Genomic DNA, 20,494 nt, shown 5'->3' with positions numbered 1-20,494 from the left:
AGGAGCGAGGTACTTAGATTTAGCGGATGAAAAATAACAGCCCCCTCTGTTGTTTGTCTCAACAGTTTACTGTGTGATAAAACGGACCAGACTTTAACGAGGCAACAGCAGTTCATTCATTTATTACAGCCAGTCCGGCCCACAGTGAGCCAAAGGCCAACCAAATTAAGAAACAACCATATTTCAATCAGCCAATTATCTTTCTCACAGAGCTCAGGAAACCTCTGTGACTTTGGCTGGAAAACAATGGAATAGTTAAGGGTGCTGGTTTTAATCCCAGCGAATCCCAATCATCAGAATGAACAAAATACTGCTTTACTTGAAATATGAAACACATTTCATTAAGCTTCAGCTTCAGTAAAACATTGACACATACTAGGCCCGGTGCTGCCATGGTCTGTGCATGTGAGAACTACACTGTATATCTGCAGCCCCTGGCACACCATTGTTTTTATCCTGCAGATGTATAAGAGAATATTTCATTCAGGTTGCAGCATGCTTTCACATATGAGAAAGTGGAGAGGGTTGTGTGTGAGTGTGTGTGTGTGAGTGTGTGTGTGTGTGTGTGTGTGTGTGTGTGTGTGTGTGTGTGTGTGTGTGTGTGTGTGTGTGTGTGTGTGTGTGTGTGTGTGTGTGTGTGTGTGTGTGTGTGTGTGTGTGTGTGTGTGTTTGGAGGGGTGGCATGGGCATTCTTCAGCAGTCATTTCATTCATCATTGACATGAACTACGAAGTGTATCACTCCTTACAAGTCTCTACAGTGTCGGAATTTAAAGCTCCTCCTCGGTCTACCAGAAGAGTCTCGGTGCTGCTATCCAACACGACTTCAGTTGGCAGATGAAAGCAGTGACACATAAGACTCACAATTACTTAACCGCTCTAGAAAGAATGAGCCCTGAGCTCGGTGTTAATTATCGGTTGGTTGCGCACTGAACGATATCAAAATTTAAGCTAATTGTTGTGTTGGGAAAGTAAGGGTTGTGCAGTCAGCATGTGTTGTATAAGATGGCTCCTGTGCATATACGAATATATCTCAGTGGTAAGACACAAAACACCACCGAGATATATTCATATGTTTCAAACTGCAATAGCAGACATGACTTATTCTTCCCAGCAAAGAAGAGAGCAGCAATTTAAAGCGTGTCACTTTGGCAGACAGCTGGTGGAAGAGTCTTGAGTTTGTCTGTTGGCTTTACACGAGCCAACTGTAGAGGACAGCAGCTTTGGGGGAGGATTTATTTTGGAGAGGACAAAGCACAAATTGAAAACAGAAACTTATCAGAAAACAAAAGTGTGACACTTTCTCTCTTCTTGTATTCCTGACGGTGATGCAGGAGTATCAGACAGCCATAATACTGAATATTACTGTTATAATGCAACCTTGTTATAGAGAACCTGCAGTGTGTTAACTTCACTGCCACTTTGGATTTAGTCCAATTAACTAAGGTAACATTACACGGACTACAGCCCCGTGAACATCAGTGTCCAGTAAACACAGAGGATCAGCTTCACCTGAAGATTATCAGACAGCAGAGTTTTCTGCTCTCACAGTTTCAGCAGTTTGGTTGAATCTTGGTATTCTTGCCCTGCAGACTGACTGACAGGCATCACACAGGAGTAAATGCAATACACTATATAAAGAATACATTAGAATACAATAAATGTGCCAAACTACTACAACTAAAATATGAACATTACAGATTGTATGGAGCCAGTTTAAAGGTGAAATACTGCCCCCTCTTCTTTGGAGCCGGTGGCTCAGAATTACACATTGAACCTTTAACTGAAACATTCATATAGAAACTTACAAATAAGGCAACACTTAAATCATACCAACATTGTCCTTTGAGGTACTTTATCTGTATCTAAGAACACAATATTTGGAATAGAGATGGCACTGTTGCATGTTCTAAGTGTGTTCTGCAAAATGTTGCCAATTGTTCTGTATTTATGCTATTATTACAATGGACCCTGAATAATGGGTCTGGTGAAGATGAACAGTTTAAAACAGATTTAAGGATAGAAAGGAAGGATGTTTCTCAGTTAACACAGGAAGTGAAATTGAAGGGCAAAAAAGTGCTTTAGAAAACCAAGTGAAAGACGACTAGCCTCCTTTTAACAGCACGCCTGGGAAAATACTCGCACCTGGACAGATGGTGAAAAAAAGGACAGAGGGAGGGAGAGAGAGAGAGACAAACAGACAGAGAGAGACAGGACAGAGAGAGAGAACAAGGGAGACAGACAGAGAGAGACAGAGAGAGAGAGACAGACAGAGAGAGAGAGAGAGAGAAAGCGAGGGAGACAGACAGAGAGAGAGAGAGAGAGAGAGAGAGAGAGAGAGAGAGAGAGAGAGAGAGAGAGAGAGAGAGACAGAGAGAGAGAGAGACAGACAGAGAGACAGAGAGAGACAGACAGGGAGGGAGAGAGGAGAGAGAGAGCGAGGGAGAGAGGGAGACAGACAGAGAGACAGAGAGAGACAGACAGGGAGGGAGAGAGGAGAGAGAGAGCGAGGGAGAGAGGGAGACAGACAGAGGGAGAGAGAGACAGAGAGACAGAGAGAGAGAGAGAGAGAGAGAGAGAGAGAGAGAGAGAGAGAGAGAGAGAGAGAGAGAGGGAGAGAGGGAGACAGACAGACAGAGAGAGAGAGAGAGAGACAGACAGACAGACAGAGGGAGAGACAGACAGACAGAGAGAGAGAGAGAGAGAGAGAGAGAGAGAGAGAGGGGGAGAGAGAGAGAGAGAGAGAGAGAGACAGACAGAGAGAGAGAGAGAGAGAGAGAGGGAGAGAGGGAGACAGACAGACAGAGAGAGAGACAGACAGACAGAGGGAGAGACAGACAGACAGAGAGAGAGAGAGAGAGAGAGAGAGAGAGAGAGAGAGAGAGAGAGAGACAGACAGACAGAGAGAGAGAGAGAGAGAGAGAGAGAGAGAGAGAGGGAGAGAGAGAGAGAGAGAGGGAGAGAGGGAGACAGACAGAGAGAGAGAGAGAGGAGAGAGAGAGAAGAAGCGATGGAAGAAGCTGTGACAGATGCATATTAAAAGGTGTAACTACACAAGGGAGTCTGCTGTGAATACCAATGTCGTTTGTTTCTGCTTGATTTACCAATCCTTCCCTTTGGCTTTTGTTTTCTTTTATTTCTTATTCTCTGTGAGTTTGCTGTCCTAATTCTATTGCTTTTATATTATCACCGGCGCTGTTCTGTTTCATTACCAATTTATGTTGTAATTGCAATGTGTCTCTATTTGAACTTAACAGCTACACATACTAGAACAAAAAAAACTAGAGAAGTCAACATAGATAATGAAAAGAATAAAACATAACTGTAATGTTGAACAGGAAATAAAATAAAAGACAGAGAGATAAAAAGGAGAGATCAGTGCTCAGTAATGGGTGTGGATAAGAAAGAAAACAATGGCCCGGCCTAAAGAAATGATCCCCATCATTTTTGTATATATAAATGTCCATGTGGTTCTACATAACTTCTGCAAAGGAAGGGAAGCATTTGGTTTCTGGTTGATTTGGGAAAACAGAATAGGAAGAACAGGGTTGTTAACATGATAACCGCGGTGACTGAACTTGCAGAGCAAGAGAGCGACCTAAAAAATACTAATGGACCAGCAGAAAATCCTAAGACGACGTCACAGTGCCATACTAAGTGGTTTATAGGAAGGGCAGTGTAGAAATTCAACAGCAATAAACATCAGGACATTTCTAAAAGGAAAGATGAAACTTTTAGGGGAATGGACAGAGATGAAAGTAAAGAGGAAGCAGAGAAGAGGGTACCGGAGGACTTAAATAAGCCCTCCATGAAAATCAAGAACAAACCAGCGTTGCTGTCGATGGGATCGCACCAGCTGCAACGTCAAATTAGGCCAGGGGGTAAAGTGGGGGAGCAATGGCCCCTTCCCCAATACCTACTCCTCTGAGTCCTGCGCCCTTGCTCGGACCACACCTACATTTGTACTTGACCTTCATTTCAATCTCAAATACACACCTGTAAAGCTTCTTGACTGCATGTTGTGCGGTTGTGGCACTATCGCTGTTGACACAATCTAAACACCTGACAAAGTACTCGAAACCTGCTCTGTGGTAGTTCCCGCTACAGTAGGTGTCTCCAGGAGGACTCCCTCATGGCCCTGGTTCATGTATCATCAGACAACTTACTGTTTTCCCATGAATTCATATTGAGTTTATTAATTAAGCGTGGATTGTGATGACGTGGCAGACTCACGAGAAGAGGGGCAGTTACAGTTTCTATGTGAATGAGGCAACATAAATGTGGGCTTCAGCAATGTGTTTGAAATGTATATCACACGATTGTATGCAAAAATCCCACAAACCTCACCTGTTCTACTGTTATACATTTTATCAGACGAAACCCTTCAAATGATTCAATCAACAACTGGTTGTGTTTAACTACACTTTTACAAAATGTCATGACATTATAATATCATCTACATAGAATTCCATTGACAATAAACAAAAACCTTTGACTTACAGCACATTTGTTTTTGGAGAAGGGAACAGATTTTTTGAAAGAAATATATATATAAATGCCATGATCGTCAGTATTTAACATCTGTGTCCTGTTAAAAGCTACAGAATCAGTTATAAACTAGTAGATTTGTTAAGCCATCAGTTGTTCTTGTTTGTCTCAAAGGCACAATAAACAATCCAAACATAATACAGCTGGTTAATAGAGAGTACAGTTCAAAGAAATCTGCTGAGCCATATGTTAATATGTGAAACATTGAAATAAAAACCAGCCAGCTGAGCAAAGACTAAAACACCAATGTGGGGAAATCAGAGAGCTAGCTGCATGCTGAGTCACACTTTGGGAACCTGCTTATTACTGCAGGCGGCTGTGTTGTTTTCTGTGATAAGAAACTTCCCTGATATGATCTGAAATGTCCTGATTTTAGCCTGCGTGGATCGATGTTCAAAGCTGTGACGAAGGAGCACATAGGAGTCAAGAGTTTCAGCCATGACTGATGTGAGATTGTCTTTTGGAAACAAACAAAAGCACTACCTGTTCCCCGCCCCTTTGCTAATGTGGTACAAATTGTCCTCTGAAGGGGAAACTTAAAACAGGTGGGAGGAAACATAGAGGGAGGAACAGAAGGAAGAGTAAGAAAGAGAGAAAGGAAGGGAGGGAACGGAAACGTACAAAATAAATGTTTGTTGACGGATTATTCAACCACATAGCTATTAGCAGAGAGGCCCCTCAGGCTGTGTTTCTCCACAGGTTGAAAAGTCACAATGGAAGCAGGTCTGAGTCACATCCCCAGATAGCGAGAGTCAAGACTATCAAAAAGGACGTGACCAGAGTGGGGTGAGTGTAAAAAATATGATAATGAGTCCTTTCTATAGACTGACATCCTCATACATACTCATGACCTCAAGCAGGGCCCACAGGTGGATACAGGCTGTGTCCCCACATATATAGAGCAAGGCAGTACCACTGTCAGCGTTACGGGTTCAAATGCATCCTTTGGTCAATGGATAAAGCAATGTTCTTTCCTCTGGCTTTTAGAGCTGGGGCAGGCAACATATTTTGGCATCATTGTGCAAAAGTGTCTTAATAACCTCTCAGCACATTGCAATTCAAGGGGTCTGAGAGAAAACTAGACATCTGCACCTCCTCTGTGCCTTAGTTGTTCTACAAATGCAGATGCGCGCGCACTTCCATTCGGTGAAAGGCCTGCCTGATACAACGGAGACATATCCTGCCGAAAGAATTGCTGTAAATACACTGCAAAGCACCCCTAAAGAGAACTACGCCTTATAGAAAGGAGAGTAGGACAACATCTGTGAGGCATTTCAAAGTTTAGTCTTCTTGTGAGCTAACCTTAGCTTCACGGCCAGGTCACGGTTGCTACGGCTTAGCGGTTAGCAGAAGGCTAAATGATTAGCAACATTTTCTGTCCATCTTTATAGTTCTCTCTTATAACAGTTTAGCCTTCTGTGAGTCCACTGCAGCACAGCCGTGACTACACTGCAGTCGGCAGCTGGCTAAACTATTTGCAAAAAATGTTCTCCATCCCTGAAACGTTTCGCCGAATCAAAGCATTTCATCTCACAGGGCGTTACAGGCAAACATGTTCGCAAAGAAAACAGGATCAAAATTAGCACATGAATGATGTGAAATGAATGACTAGTACTCGTACAGGTTACTGTATGAAGCACATGCCCGTGCTTGTCTGTGTGAGGGGCTGAGGACAGAGAGGACAGCTGCAGGACGGCGGCTGTATTATAAAGCCTTTTCCACAAAGCAACACATCCTGGGGTACCGCTTGAATTATGCTAAAAGATTTTTACCCAACAATGCCAATTTTACCTTTCTTATTGTGTCTTATAGTTTCAACTCTGTCATCGGTACAAAATCTAAAGTTGTGATATTATTTTCTGCACAGAATAAATAATTTCTGATGTATTTGGTCACATTGAATTTCTACATAAAGCTGTGCAGAAAGAAATACTACGATCCATTAATGTTATTCATTACAGGTTATTCACTTCTCACAGCCGCATACTTCTGATTGCATCATGGCACACATCCATATCAATACTGCGGAGATCTATTAAGATAGTTGTTAGATTATTCATGTATTTTGAAATTTGAAGTTTTGCTGGGGTAAACAAGGCAAGCTACCAAACTAATCTCCAATGCCTCTGCTCCTCCAAAAGTTTAGCTAACGCTTGAGGCGACAGGGTAGGAGATGCAACTATAAGGTCAAAGGTAAACTACCCACTTTAGGGATCCGTGTGATAGATTGATCTACTCTTGGATAGCTTAGAAGCCAGGAGGTCAAAAGGTCAGCTGCCTCTGATTCCACCGCTCCGCGACAAATGTCATATTCAGCTCATGTGGATTCCAGGTAGTCATCCACGTGGAAAGTTTAAAAGGTCACTATGTTTTTCCCAACAGCTGTACGATATCTACGCTAACGTCATTTACCTTAAACTACAATATATACACAATACTTCTGGTTAGCACGATGCAACTTAATGCATGTAGAAGAGTTTACTTTCTAAACACATGGTGAAAAACACGCTAGCAAGCTAACAATTGTTTTCTAAATAATTAATTATTTATTATATAATAATAGATTATTAAATGACTATATCTAAAGCATATAGGTACAATGTTAGGAATTGTTTTGAATGTAGTAATTCTAAACATTGACTTTCTCCAGAACAAATTTAAATTATTCAGATCGACTTTAAAGTCATCTTTATACATTGGCATACCATGTCTCTGTACACAGTGAGTTAAATGTGTTTTAGTTTGTTTAGTTGCACAATACAAAAAAACTAGGTTAAAACTAGGGTTGCAAAATTCCACTAATATTTAAGGTGGAAACCTTCCATGGGATATAACGGGAAATAACTGGAATGGAATATGTGCAGATGTCCTAAAGCAACACGGTGATTACAAGTTAAAGAGGTGTAAACATTTGCATCTATATATTTTGATTTGTTATTTTGAATCAGAGTTATGGTTAGGGTTATGTCTTTATCTAATGTTGTGATATTAGGGATTTGAATTACTAAAGCTTTTTGCTTTGAAACTTCTCAAGAGTATCAGAGATGATTCCCAGAGACAAAAAGAGCACACTGTGGCTCTTGTGACTGCTTGATGGCAAATCCAAGGCTTTCTACCCTCAGACATAATGAGAAAGAGGACCACCGGCATCTCGAGCCGATAACAGCAAGCACCTCATTTCTCTCCGAAACATGAAAGAGCAGCGAGCTGGTGAGGATGCAGCTGCAGATTCCTCTGAGCCCTGGATTGCATTTATAATCTCAGGTGTCTTCTGTCAAACACCAGCGCAAATTCTTCAGCGTGTCTGGTGTCAAGGGTCTGTTTTAACCTGTGTTAAGAATACAGCGGCCTAAAGATTTATCTAGGGTTCATCACATTGAAAATACAAGTCACAGACTTCAGGCAACAAACCTCATTAAAGTGAGGAGTTCATTAAATCAGCAGTCTCATTAGTGAGATTAACAGTCCGAAAGATTTGAGAAGTATGTTCGTGAGATTCACCAGCACACACTCTTTCTTATTAGCCATCACTGAGGAGTCTTTGAGCAAGGCACTGAGCTCCAAATTGCACCAATGAGTATTCTCAGGGATGAAGTGTTCTTACACTGCTCCCAGGTGTGAGAATGTCTAACAATATAAATGTGAAGCAGGAAGCTGCAGTAACCAGCTCAGCACAAAGAGCATCCCTGTGAAAATAAAGGTTACAGGTAAATGGCAAATCCACTGACACATGCACAGTTAGCAAAGCAAAGGTGTTGCAAGGCTACAAATCTAAAACTAGATCCTTTTGTACAGTCAACACTATCAGGCCAGATAAATATTTTTTCTCACAGAAATCTCCATAGGATACAAATGAATCCTCTGTTGTTTGTTGTTGAGCCAGTTCTGCCTCAGGGAAGGAAGTGTGCAGCTGTTCCACTGCAACATCCAGAAATGATCTGCCTGGATGATCCTCAGTTAAACTTTTATAGTAGATTGATTGATTCATCTCATCAGTGTCAAACTAAATCTGAACAAGGTCAGGAAAGCTTGTGAATCATAGCTCATTCTTGTCTTAGAGTAATAAATAAATGTCTCTAGAGTGCAGAAGAAGAGGTGTTTCTCCGGTCAGCATCACAGATGACTTTCGAGTCTCTACAGAAGGGTGCAATATTCCTTTGAAATCTAATTCATACTACTCCCGGTTTGTCTTCATAGGGATGTAAACATTAGTTAAATGTTTAACTCTGTATGTCTCCAAGGCATTTGTAAAGTTTCATCTGACTGAGCTCCTGCTCTGCTGCTGTGGCATATTTACTGCTATTACCATCATAACTCTCAGTCTGGGGACTGTAATTGAAAACGTTGACTTTCAGGTTTCAGGTATTGAATCCGACACGGTAGTAAATCATTTGTATGTAAAACCTGAATGTGTTAAGTGAGAGAGGGGTAAATACACCCTAATTTAATGTCATTTACTTCATGAAAACCATTTCTCATCCTACGCATCCAACTCAACATTAGAGAACTATTCAGGAAAATGTCAGGAAGGTGCAACATTACTGCTGGAGTAGAGCTGAGCAGCTCAGTTGGCCAGACTTCTTACTTCAGAAAAGAGAACTCATTTACCCAAAATACAAGAAGCAGATTAATCCTGGTTTTTCAAATTCAAGGTGTTTGTATTCAACAGCATCTCTGAGTTTAATGAGTGTAATCTTACCGTTTGTTGGATCTAATTGTTTTTGCAGCTAACTGACAGATATGATCACAATTAGAGATCTTTACCTTACTAATATACCAACATTCACTACACAGTATTGTAAGCCTTGCACACATGCATGCATCATTAATAACTTCTGACACCATCTCCAGCCTGCAAACTGTGCATGACAGACAGCTGGGTGGTCAAAGTGTAATCAGTGTGGATCAGGAAACCAAGACGGAATGAAACCATGAATCTTCCTGTTGTAATGACACAATTATCCACAGACTATGTTTCACAGAAGAAATCTCTCAATAAATCCATAATGACAGCTCAGTTTGACATGAGAGAAAGCTGACTGCTCCCATGAAGTATTGGGAACAGTAGCCGAGCAGCAGGGTTACCACCAGACAGATAAGCAGGGATGTTGACACATGTAGAGATGGAAATGTGACTTTTCCTCTGTTTCGTGAGTTCATACACTGCTGGAAAAATTGTCCCTCCCAGCCAACACCAAAATATAATAGCAGACGATTACTCGCCACAGAAAACTGTTGGGGTCTGGTAGAGCAGGGCCCTCTTTACAGTTTGTGCCGTAAAGCAATCCAAAAGGTATTGCTCTTATGTAAAATAAAAGTGCTATAAAGAAATAAATGATATTCCTATGTGCTATGTGCAGGTTCCATCCGTGTTATAATCTGAACACTTGGAGCAGCAAAGTGTTTTGTTTACTTGCACTAACTACAAGCACATGCTAACTACACAGAAGAAGAAGAAGAAGAAGTGTTATTCCAACAGAAACTCAAAGTGCATCTACAGAAAAGACATCACACGCCTGCCATCGCTGTTTGCTTGACAGTGTTGAGGGATTGAGTGCTGAGCAGAAGTACCAAAGGGATGAGTGCAGAACAACAAAGACAAAAAAGAAACAGGACAGCAAACTAATTCTTTATCTTCAAACTCAAGACCCTCCCACAAAACTGTTCGGAGCACGGTTGCTGGCTTCAGATTTATAAACTCTGTGTGTGACCATGAGTGATAGAAAGACATCAGCAGGCATTAAGACAAACTGTATCTTACAAAGGGACGTCAGAAGCAATGGTGCGTCATCTTTGGACCAGCAAACATTTGTTTCACTTGTCAACAAAAATATAGTATTAGAATGCGCACTGTCAACTTTTTTTTTTTAAGGCCGAGCCTCACTTTGGGTCTAAAATCTCCACAAGCCAAGTAACAAATGCTTAAATCTCCCAGTGGCAGATAAATCACTACCTGCCACACAAGAACATATAAGGAAATTATGTACCATACTTGCCACCGTACAGTACTTTAGACAGTGAATCACTCGAATCAAAGTAAATCAATGAATTGGTTGAGTCTGAGACTCTCCCACTGATAAGTAAAGCATGGTGGAATAAAGCTGCTTTTGTAAATGCAGAGGTGAAGAGTTAGCACTTATTGGCTAAACTGTATGTTTCTATGCACCCTATAATCAACCTCGAAATGTACTGCTATTACTGTTTGTATGTAAACTACTGTAGATAACAGTAATGACTAAATATTGTATCTAGCTGTTTTTGGTCTTAACACACATTTATTTTCTCAGTATGTGAAACAAATACATACAGACCAGTAAAGCTCATCCATGCTGTGATAGCTAATGACGCTATGGTGCTACTATTACTACCACTGCTACTGCTTCAAATAATACGACTCATTCCATCAGTGCTGCTATTATTAATATAAACTCTAATGATATTACTGAAGTAAATCCTTCATGACAGCTGCATTTTAACATTCAGAAGATCAGAAGACACATAAAGAAAAAACATTTACTTTGAGCTAAATAAAAACTGTTCAACTGTAAAAGTGAACCTTTCGTCTATTTAAACAGTAAATCTGGGTTTCTGCCTTCATTATACGTTTCATCAAGTCCTTGATTCTGTACATGGCGTGTAGAAAAACAGTATATCAATTATTCTGTTCTGTTTCACTTTGACAGACATTCTCAGCTGAACCATGTGAGCTCGTTTTGACCCGTCTGCAGATAAGGTACAAATTTATTTTTTTACAGTTGTGTTCAATATGATGAAGCTTTGTTAAAAGGTGTTATTAAACCCGCCCCCGTGATGCGCAGGTTAAACAAGTGATGACACGTCTCTCACCGACGTTCTACTGCGAGTACTTGTCGACATTATTTTCACAGGTACGTCGCCACCTCTGCGGAGAGGCACTCTGACTGAGAGAGTGTGTGTGTGTGTGTGTGTGTGTGTGTGTGTGTGTGGATGTTAGAGACAGACACAGAGGGAGAGAGAAGAGCAATAAAGGTTTGGATCTTTAATTAGAGCGCTCACAAGACAGATAAAAGGAAGTCCCACAGAGAATTTCAGTGAGTTTGTTTGGTTGGCTGTGAAGTTATGTCTAACAAGTATAAGATGTAAATCAACACTAATAGATAGGGCTGTGACAACATGTATGTTTCTATGACTGCAGCGGATTTGGACCATTTATGTCCATTCATTTTTGGATAGTTATTGAAACTGAGTGAGCGTCAGAAATGCATTTTCTGGATGCATATTCAGGAGTGGTTGATAGTTACTGATGGTGTACAGGTTACAAGAAGATGGAGCTGGTTCACAATAAAGTAAAATCGGATTAGTCATGTTTTGTCACATGTTATGTGAGAATTTACTAATAAAAGAAACACGCAAAAAATAATAAAATAGCAGGACCATTGTCTTCACAATCAAAACTAGGGACATCTCACGTTTGGTGACTGCATCTTGCACGGTTGTGACGCTATCACAGTGACACAATCTGTCCACAGACAGACAGAACTAGAAGCTGCCAAGACTCAAACCCTGCTCTGTGGTACTTCCTGCTACAGTAGGTGTCTCCAGGAGCATAGTTTGCCTTGATGACACACACAAAGAGTCACAAGGGGAAAACATACAATAACAACAAAAAGGAAATGACGTGCCCTGACCTTGTTTGTCAGTGGAGAGAAAAGACCATGACAGGAAGCAGCATTGATAGATTGATGGAAAGGAGAAAATGTGTTATCAAGCCAACAAAATACAACTCATCTGCCAATCAAATAGGAGGGAAAGAGTAAAAAAGACAAAGAAAAAGAGAGAGAGAGAGAGATACAGGGAGCACTTTAAGTTTTGTTTATGCAAATGAAAAGTGCGCTTATAAATAAAATGTATTATTATTATTATTATTAGAAAAATGTTCAGGAGAGATGGATAGAGAAAATGAAAGACAAACCAAGAATAGGAGTGAACTAGAGAACGGGATGAAGCTGGAGTGAGATATCGACATAGATAGAAGATCTACAAGAAAGATAACAAGGAAGGGAAAAACAAGGGAGAGAAGAAAGAATCAGAAAGACTGAAAGCCTGTGACAGAAAGAGCGGGGAAGGAAATATATAAGTGACAAAAAAACTACAAAAATATAAAAAGCAAATGAGAGACAAAGTGTTAATGAGAGGGAAACTGAGAGACAGAACCAGAAAGAGTGAGCGAGAAAGTCTCTTCTCTCTCAGTTGAATCTGGATAAAAAAACTGCCAGCTCGGAAAACCCTGAGGGAACTACACGTCGAGCAGATATTTACAGCACGGAAACAAACAAACAAACAAACAAACAATTACAGCCATTGACAGATATACTGGATGGTATTTCCATGGTGGAGAAGGGAAGATGGAAAAGTTAACGCACAGCTACTGATATAATACATGGCTTTTATAGGCTGGAAGGATGGGACCAAAGAAAAGTAAATTACATATTACAATGTGTTGAGCAGGACACTAAGCACTAGGTTGCACTCGATTCAGACACCATTTTGAAATTGACAAGTTAGAAAACACTAGTGAAAGTCCTACTTATACTTAACCCAGTACGATTAAAGAGATGAATACACAACAATGTTTGAAAAGCCTGTGAAGAAGACAAACTTTATATACTTGAAAACCAAAGTTTTGGACAGGCATTACTTATGTCTGCTTCTACATGTCGTCCAACCATCCAATGTATGAATCCTGTTCAGACCCTCAGACCCTCAGACCATCAGACCCTCAGACCCTCAGACTATCAGACCCTCAGACTATCAGACCCTCAGACCATCAGACCCTCAGACCCTCAGACTATCAGACCCTCAGACCATCAGACTATCAGACTATCAGACCATCAGACCCTCAGACTATCAGACCCTCAGACCCTCAGACCATCAGACCATCAGACCCTCAGACTATCAGACTATCAGACCATCAGGCCCTCAGACTATCAGACTATCAGACCATCAGAACCTCAGACTATCAGACCCTCAGACTATCAGACCATCAGACTATCAGACCCTCAGACTATCAGACCCTCAGACTATCAGACCATCAGACCATCAGACCCTCAGACTATCAGACCATCAGACACTCAGACTATCAGACCATCAGACCCTCAGACTATCAGACCATCAGACACTCAGACTATCAGACCATCAGGCCCTCAGACTATCAGACCATCAGACCATCAGAACCTCAGACTATCAGACCCTCAGACTATCAGAACCTCAGACTATCAGACCCTCAGACTATCAGACCATCAGACTATCAGACCCTCAGACTATCAGACCATCAGGCCCTCAGACTATCAGACCATCAGACCTATCAGAACCTCAGACTATCAGACCCTCAGACCATCAGAACCTCAGACTATCAGACCCTCAGACTATCAGACCATCAGACCCTCAGACTATCAGACCATCAGACTATCAGACGTCCCCTACTGACTCAGAAGGCGACGCAGGCTCTTGTCATCTCCCGCCTTGACTACTGCAACTCCCTCCTCGCTGGACTGCCTACATGTGCATTCGACCTCTACAGCTCATCCAGAATGCAGAATCGCGTTCACTTCGCTCTGCGTCGACCAATCGTCTCGTTACTCCCTCACTACGAGTGGGACCCAGATTTCCCTCAAACAAAACCCGCCTGTTTGCTATCCTGGCTCCAAAATGGTGGAACGACCTCCCCATTGATGTGAGGACAGCAGACAGTCTTCACACCTTCTGGCGCAGACTGAGAACTCACCTGTTTCAACTGCACCTCGGCGAATGAATAAAACTAAATAACTGTACTTTGTATGTTGCACTTGTATTGGTTTGGCTTATTTATAGTTGAATTTGTATTCTATTGTTTCTGTATGTTGCACTTATGTTGTTGCACTTCAAACTGGCTATTTGAAGACAGTGTTCACTTATACGATTGTACCTATTTGAAGCTATTGTACTTACAAGATTCTTGCTGTTCGGAGTTGTATCTCCATGATTGTTTGCACTTTTTGTACGTCGCTTTGGACAAAAGCGTCAGCTAAATGAACTGTAATGTAATGTAATCAGACCCTCAGACTATCAGACCATCAGACCCTCAGAGCTATCAGACCATCAGACAAACAGACCTACAGACGCTAAAAGCGTACCAGCTCCTAACAATTTCCTTTAACACGCCTGTACATTCAGCAGTGTGCAAATCTGAAAAAAAGACAAATTGTCCTTTTCCAATCAGACAGCCAGAGGTCACAAACAGCATTGAGTGTTTGGATGCATCTGGCTTCATACTGTAACCCTACCCTGGTGTTTCTCTCCCCCCCCCATCAGTCTCGCTGCTTCTCTTTATTTCTCAGATCTAAACGAGGTTGTCACAGTGTCGAGTAGAAGGTGATGGAGCTCCAGCTGCACTGAAACCCCGCCGCCCTCCCTGCATTACTGCCGCTCTCTCTTTCCGATTCCACTAAATCAACATCTCTTCCCCTTCCAAGCCCTGCACAGACAAGTTATTGGTTCATCATTCATCTTTATTTGTGGCGTAGCACATTGACATCACACTGAGTTGCTGTTTGAAAATGCTGGTGTGTCCCTCTTACGGTACATCCCTGCATATTTCTTTCTTTCTTTCTTTTTATTTAAAACCTTGGAAAGCACATTGAGGGAGAACCCTCATTTTCAATGGTGTTGAGGTACATACAATAAATGCAGACACAAATCAGACAGCAATAACGGAAGAATACATGGCTAAGTGCTTTTCTTTATTATATTTTATAAAGCAAGGCCAGTTACGATCAATGAGATAAGCAATTAAATCCTGGAATTGTTTTAGCGGTATTTATGAGGACAACTTAAAGTTTGGTTGAAGCGTATTCCAAGTGTGAGGGGCACAGTAACAAAAAGCAGACGTTCCTGGTGAGCCATGCATGTGAACAAAGGTTTCCGACAATCAAAGAAAGCAGGGCCGACAGATAGGACGGGGAACATTTGTAAAATAGCTTTATACATAAATAATCAAGTAAGACCCATACAATGTAATTCCCACCCTCATGCTGCCTTGCATCTAACTACTGAAGTGCCCTTGAGCAAGACATTGAAACTTTCCCTTTGCTAAACGTTAGATATGAACTTATTTCTGTATTTTCCTCCACTCTTTTATCCCACCTCTTCCTCTTAACTTCTGCGCAGCAAAATGAACTTTAAAAGCAAGCAGTGAAAGACTCTGCATGCCAACTCTTGCAATATTTATCCTAACTAATTAGTTTTTAAATATATGTGTAATATATGTGTATATTTTTAGTTGCGAGCCACATCACTGAGATTATTGATGGAGAATAAAGCTTCTTTTCTGATTCTGGTTACATTGAGGCAACATTACAGACAGACACAATGAGACAGTAATTAAAAAGGTTTTGAGGAAAATGATGTTTCCTGTATGTTCCTCAAACAAGATTTAACTAAGCTATCCATCTTCATATGACAGATATCCACAACAAACAAATCTGTGGCTGTCTACAAATCAACATTTGGCCGAATAAGCAAAAAAACAAATACATGTGTTGTCCTCAACACCATGTACTACACCATATTGTGTACACAACAAAAACATGAACAGATCCACACCAACATGTCCAAGTATTGACATATGCAGTAGTGCAAATCCACATCTCGGCTGTACGTGTTCAGCTGCTTGTTGCCACAGTTGACACACTCTTCATGCTGACAAGTTTACCCAAGCCTGGCTTTCCTTCCACACCAACTGTCTCAGTGTAGATACATCTCTGCTACAGAGAAATAAACTGTCCAAGTAAAAGAGAGCAGAATACTCTGAAAACTTTCCACAACTTGGTATTTCCCAATTCTCATACATTCAAACGGCCTTCCTGAAGATGCTCTAAGCTCGTAGGTAAGTTATTTTGACAACAAAAACTGAAGACTGATTTCTAAACCACTCATATTCTGAACCCTAACCTGAAAGGACTTATTCACATAAATATTTTAGGTCGTTATATTAGTTATCCAAATCTAACTAATAACATGAAAAGTATCCACGCAGCCCGATCACTGTGGGATACTGTATTGAGGCTTTTGAGGACACCTAAGATGGTCCCTGACAAAAAAGCATCATCAATAATTGAATTGGATTGTAGTGTGTGGGTGCTTTTTCTATTATTATAAATGTTTTTGCATATCTCTGGTTCTCAGCTATAAATATCAGAATCATGCAGATCAACCTCCAAAGGGAACAACAGCACACAAACACAGGTTTGGAACTTGCAGCCAGGTATGGCAAAAAATGTCATACTTCCAAATCTTTATGCAAACGCAGTCAGTGTGAAAGTGCCCTGATTATAAACACAGAACTGTGAAGCCGAGAACAAAGAGAAAAGTATTGCTCAGCTAACCACCTGTGGATACATACAAGTGAGAAAAGTACAGTTATTCTCCAGATACGTGTGAAGAAGCCTGAATGAACTGTGACTCAATGTTATGCCACACATGCTGTGCTATACATTTTTCTCTCAAACCCAGCTCCCCTGGTGAGTGGAACAGGAGGTCCAAGCTGGGATTCTATTATTCCTGCCTGTCCTCTGCTGACACAGTCTAATTATTGTGGCCTGAACAAATGGACCAGGAATTAGACCTTAATAAATAGGTTGTATCGGTCCTACACACACTTGTGCTCAGAGTGAGTGTGTCTGTAATTGAAAGGTTACAAGTCCAAGCTGTGAAACAGAGACTGAGACCCAGACACGGTGAGTCAAGCGGAAAGGAAATGTGTGACTTTACAACTTGAACTTTTACAATTTCTTTTTGAGTCATCCTGCAGGTTCTTCGTACAAGTTAAGCGACGTAACAATTCCTGTCAGTACACGTTTGAAACTGAGTCCATTACAGCAAATAATGGTAGCCAAATTTAAAAGTGCATCTAAACTGAGCTCAAAGAGCTCAACACAGATGTCGTGAAGAAGACAATGATGTTAATTTGTTCATTTAAAGGCTGCTGTTCGGCCTCTAAGTCTGAAATTTCTCACAAACACTTAAATGTACCACAAGGATAAATCTTATTTATGTAACTTTGAAAAAAGAGAAGGTGCTGAAATGTTCACTGTGATAGATTACCTAGCTGCAGAACGTTTCAAGTCTATGCAAGTTCATTTTCATGGTGCAATGAAAGGAACTGAAGCAATGGCTGCTTGCATTAAAGACAATTCAAAAAAGTGATATTTTGCTGTTAAAAATGGTAAGTGTGTGGAATGTATAGTTTGTGTGTTCTTTTGTCTTCAGCTAACATTCATTTGGACATTTGCTCCATAACTTCAGGTTAGGAATGTAAGAACACACACACATGCTTTCCAGTGTCAGGTCTGTGCACAGGTGAGCAGACTGAAGCAACAAGACAGGGATGAAACGCAGACCGACAGACTTGAGAAAAATATAAACAGTGTGTGCTGACTCAGATGGATCACTGAACCATGCCCTGGAATAATTTGGATTCCAATCATGTGAGATGGTGTGTCAGGATATAAAAGGTGATGTGATAAAAGACAAAGCTCAGTATGTTCATATAACTGTAATGTTACACAAGCAAGTCCACACCTGCCTGCCTGCTGCTCTGCAGCCACAAGGATGCCCTGAAATGTGACACTGAGCGCAACTGCAAGACTGTAAAATGGAAAAAGATCAACGCAGAGCCCACATTTTAAAATCCTGCAGTTTCTTGTTTCAGCAATGACACACTACATGACGCGAGTCTGTGCTTTATTACAGAAACTACAAGAACATTTCAAGAACACTGAAGAACCCTGAGGTAGATTAACTTTAAAGATGAGGTTGATATGAATGAACTAAATACAGAGGACCAGTCTACACTTTGCTGGAAATTGACTTTGTCCTTTAGTAAACTTTCAAATTGAGCTGCAATCTTAAGGTTTATTAGCAGCCACCCTGAGACGGTAACGAGAGCGCTCAGCAGTGTCGTGGTTTGCCTCGTTTTCAGAACTGTTACAGCCCTAGTTTTAATGTATTGGGATTGGGGTATTTAGGATCTCCTTTTCCATCCCAGAATGACGTGTCAGTCAAGCTTTCGTCAAAACTCAAATCCCAATAACCATCGGCAAACCCATGGACCTCACGCAATAAACGCTGCCATGGCAACTAGCGTGTTTGTGTGTCTCCACTGTTGGTCCTGAAGGAGAATAAAATGGCCGTGGAAGCTTGAACAAGAGAAGCAAAGTCCTTTAAAATATAGTTATTATTGAGCTTTGACATCCATGAATGTTCCGGGTGTCCAGGTGAAGAGCTGTTCTCTGAAAGCCACTAACAACGTGCACTATTCATGTGTCTGTCAAATCTCATATTTATCTATAAAGGCTCATACTGTAATGCTGCTAGTTGCACCTCACATTGCATCTGTAAAATAAAAGTCTCAACAATTGTCACACCATCAAAGAATAGAAACAGTATTTCTAGTAAGAGCCAAAGCAAACTATTACAAATAGATTTCTAAATACAAAACTCAATTAATGTATGGAGTGCCACAAAAAGACTTCAATAAACACTATTGAAATGACATATCATACTTTGTCTTTGGCCTGTTTTGTACCCGGTGCTAGAAAGTTATTTTTCATTTGCCTGTATGGAGTCAGAGGAAAGGAGATCTTCTCCTGAAGAAGAGAAGCAACTCTGTCCCACAGGATCTGATGGAACTCCCTCCTGCCATTTTTATGAGAGGACGAGCCTCAACATAAAAACAGGAGAGTGAGGTGCAGTGTGTCATCAGACTTCTCAGGAGGGAACATCCTATTAAAGATGTCGTGCAGCTAAAATACATCCTGAAGGGTCAAAAGGAGGTTCAGACGTACGTGTTGGAGAGTGTGAGTGTGCATACAGGTTGACCCTCCAGCTGTTTAGAAAGCAAACACAATTCTAACTTCACTGTTTGCTAAAAGTTTTTTCATTTAAAGTCCAATTCAAATCCAACTACTAAGGACCTTGGACAACACCAGCAGCTTTGTAACAAGGGTGGCAAAGCAACAAAAACAGCATCTTTAGGCCCAAAGAAGCAAACCTGAAAACATTTAAGACCTTTTTGAACATTTTGGAGATTCCTTAATGAGCAATTTAAATAAAATAAAGACCATTTTCTTTTTTTAGCTGAACAGAATCTGCATCTGCCTCAAAGAAAGAAGAATGACAACATACAGTGAACTACATTAAGTATAACTGCGTTTAGCAAAGCTGAAAGGATCTACAATATATTTATGATTTGGATATATATATATATACATATACATATACATATACATATATATACATATAAGAAACATTGCTTAACAAAAACACTTACAGTGTAGTTGTTAAGGCTTGAAATCTCAAACAGAAGATACAGGAAACATCAACAACTCAATAATACATGTTGGGCCAGACAGACGGGAGGACAGACAGGTGTATGAGCCGACCTATAGGGACACCTGCGGACGCCACCTGGGGGCTTGGAGAGCGAAGCGAGATTAGATGAGTTATAGTGCCCTCATGTCAGATTACACTCCACATCTATCACACAATGGAGGACAGACGGCAAGAGAATTAGACAGACAAATAGTTTGTGTGATGAGCAGGAAGACGTGGAGGTGCAGACGCCACAGAAAAGCTGCCAGACAAACTTCATTAAATAAGCCTTATAAGTTTATGTTTCAGCCAGCACTCTGACACACATGTGAGGTCAGGGGGCTGTTCTCTGCTCCACAAAACTTTAACATTGTTATCACGGACTACTTCACGTTTTAGTATCACATCGTTGCATTCACTATTAGGTGCGTATTGATCTGTATGTGTTAAGTTTGGATTCAAGATCACACACTTAGTTCCCTCCTCCAGTGTATTTATTAATAACATAGTTGTGTAAATAGGCCACATACACAGACTGACAGGCCACTTCCTCAGCAGGC

The 20,494-nt window shown here is 40.9% G+C and overlaps 1 protein-coding gene across 1 annotated transcript in view; it reads right to left on the bottom strand.

Moving 5' to 3' along the window:
• The window catches only part of col14a1b (collagen, type XIV, alpha 1b), a 143,485-nt gene that overhangs the window by 96,636 nt on the left and 26,355 nt on the right, over positions 1–20,494 (bottom strand).

The sequence above is a fragment of the Cottoperca gobio genome, chromosome 11 (assembly GCF_900634415.1).
Source record: "Cottoperca gobio chromosome 11, fCotGob3.1, whole genome shotgun sequence".
In the NCBI taxonomy this organism is placed as follows: Eukaryota; Metazoa; Chordata; class Actinopteri; order Perciformes; family Bovichtidae; genus Cottoperca; species Cottoperca gobio.
The sequence above is the reverse complement of the archived record's forward strand: the minus strand, read 5'-3'. Positions and strand labels throughout refer to the sequence as shown.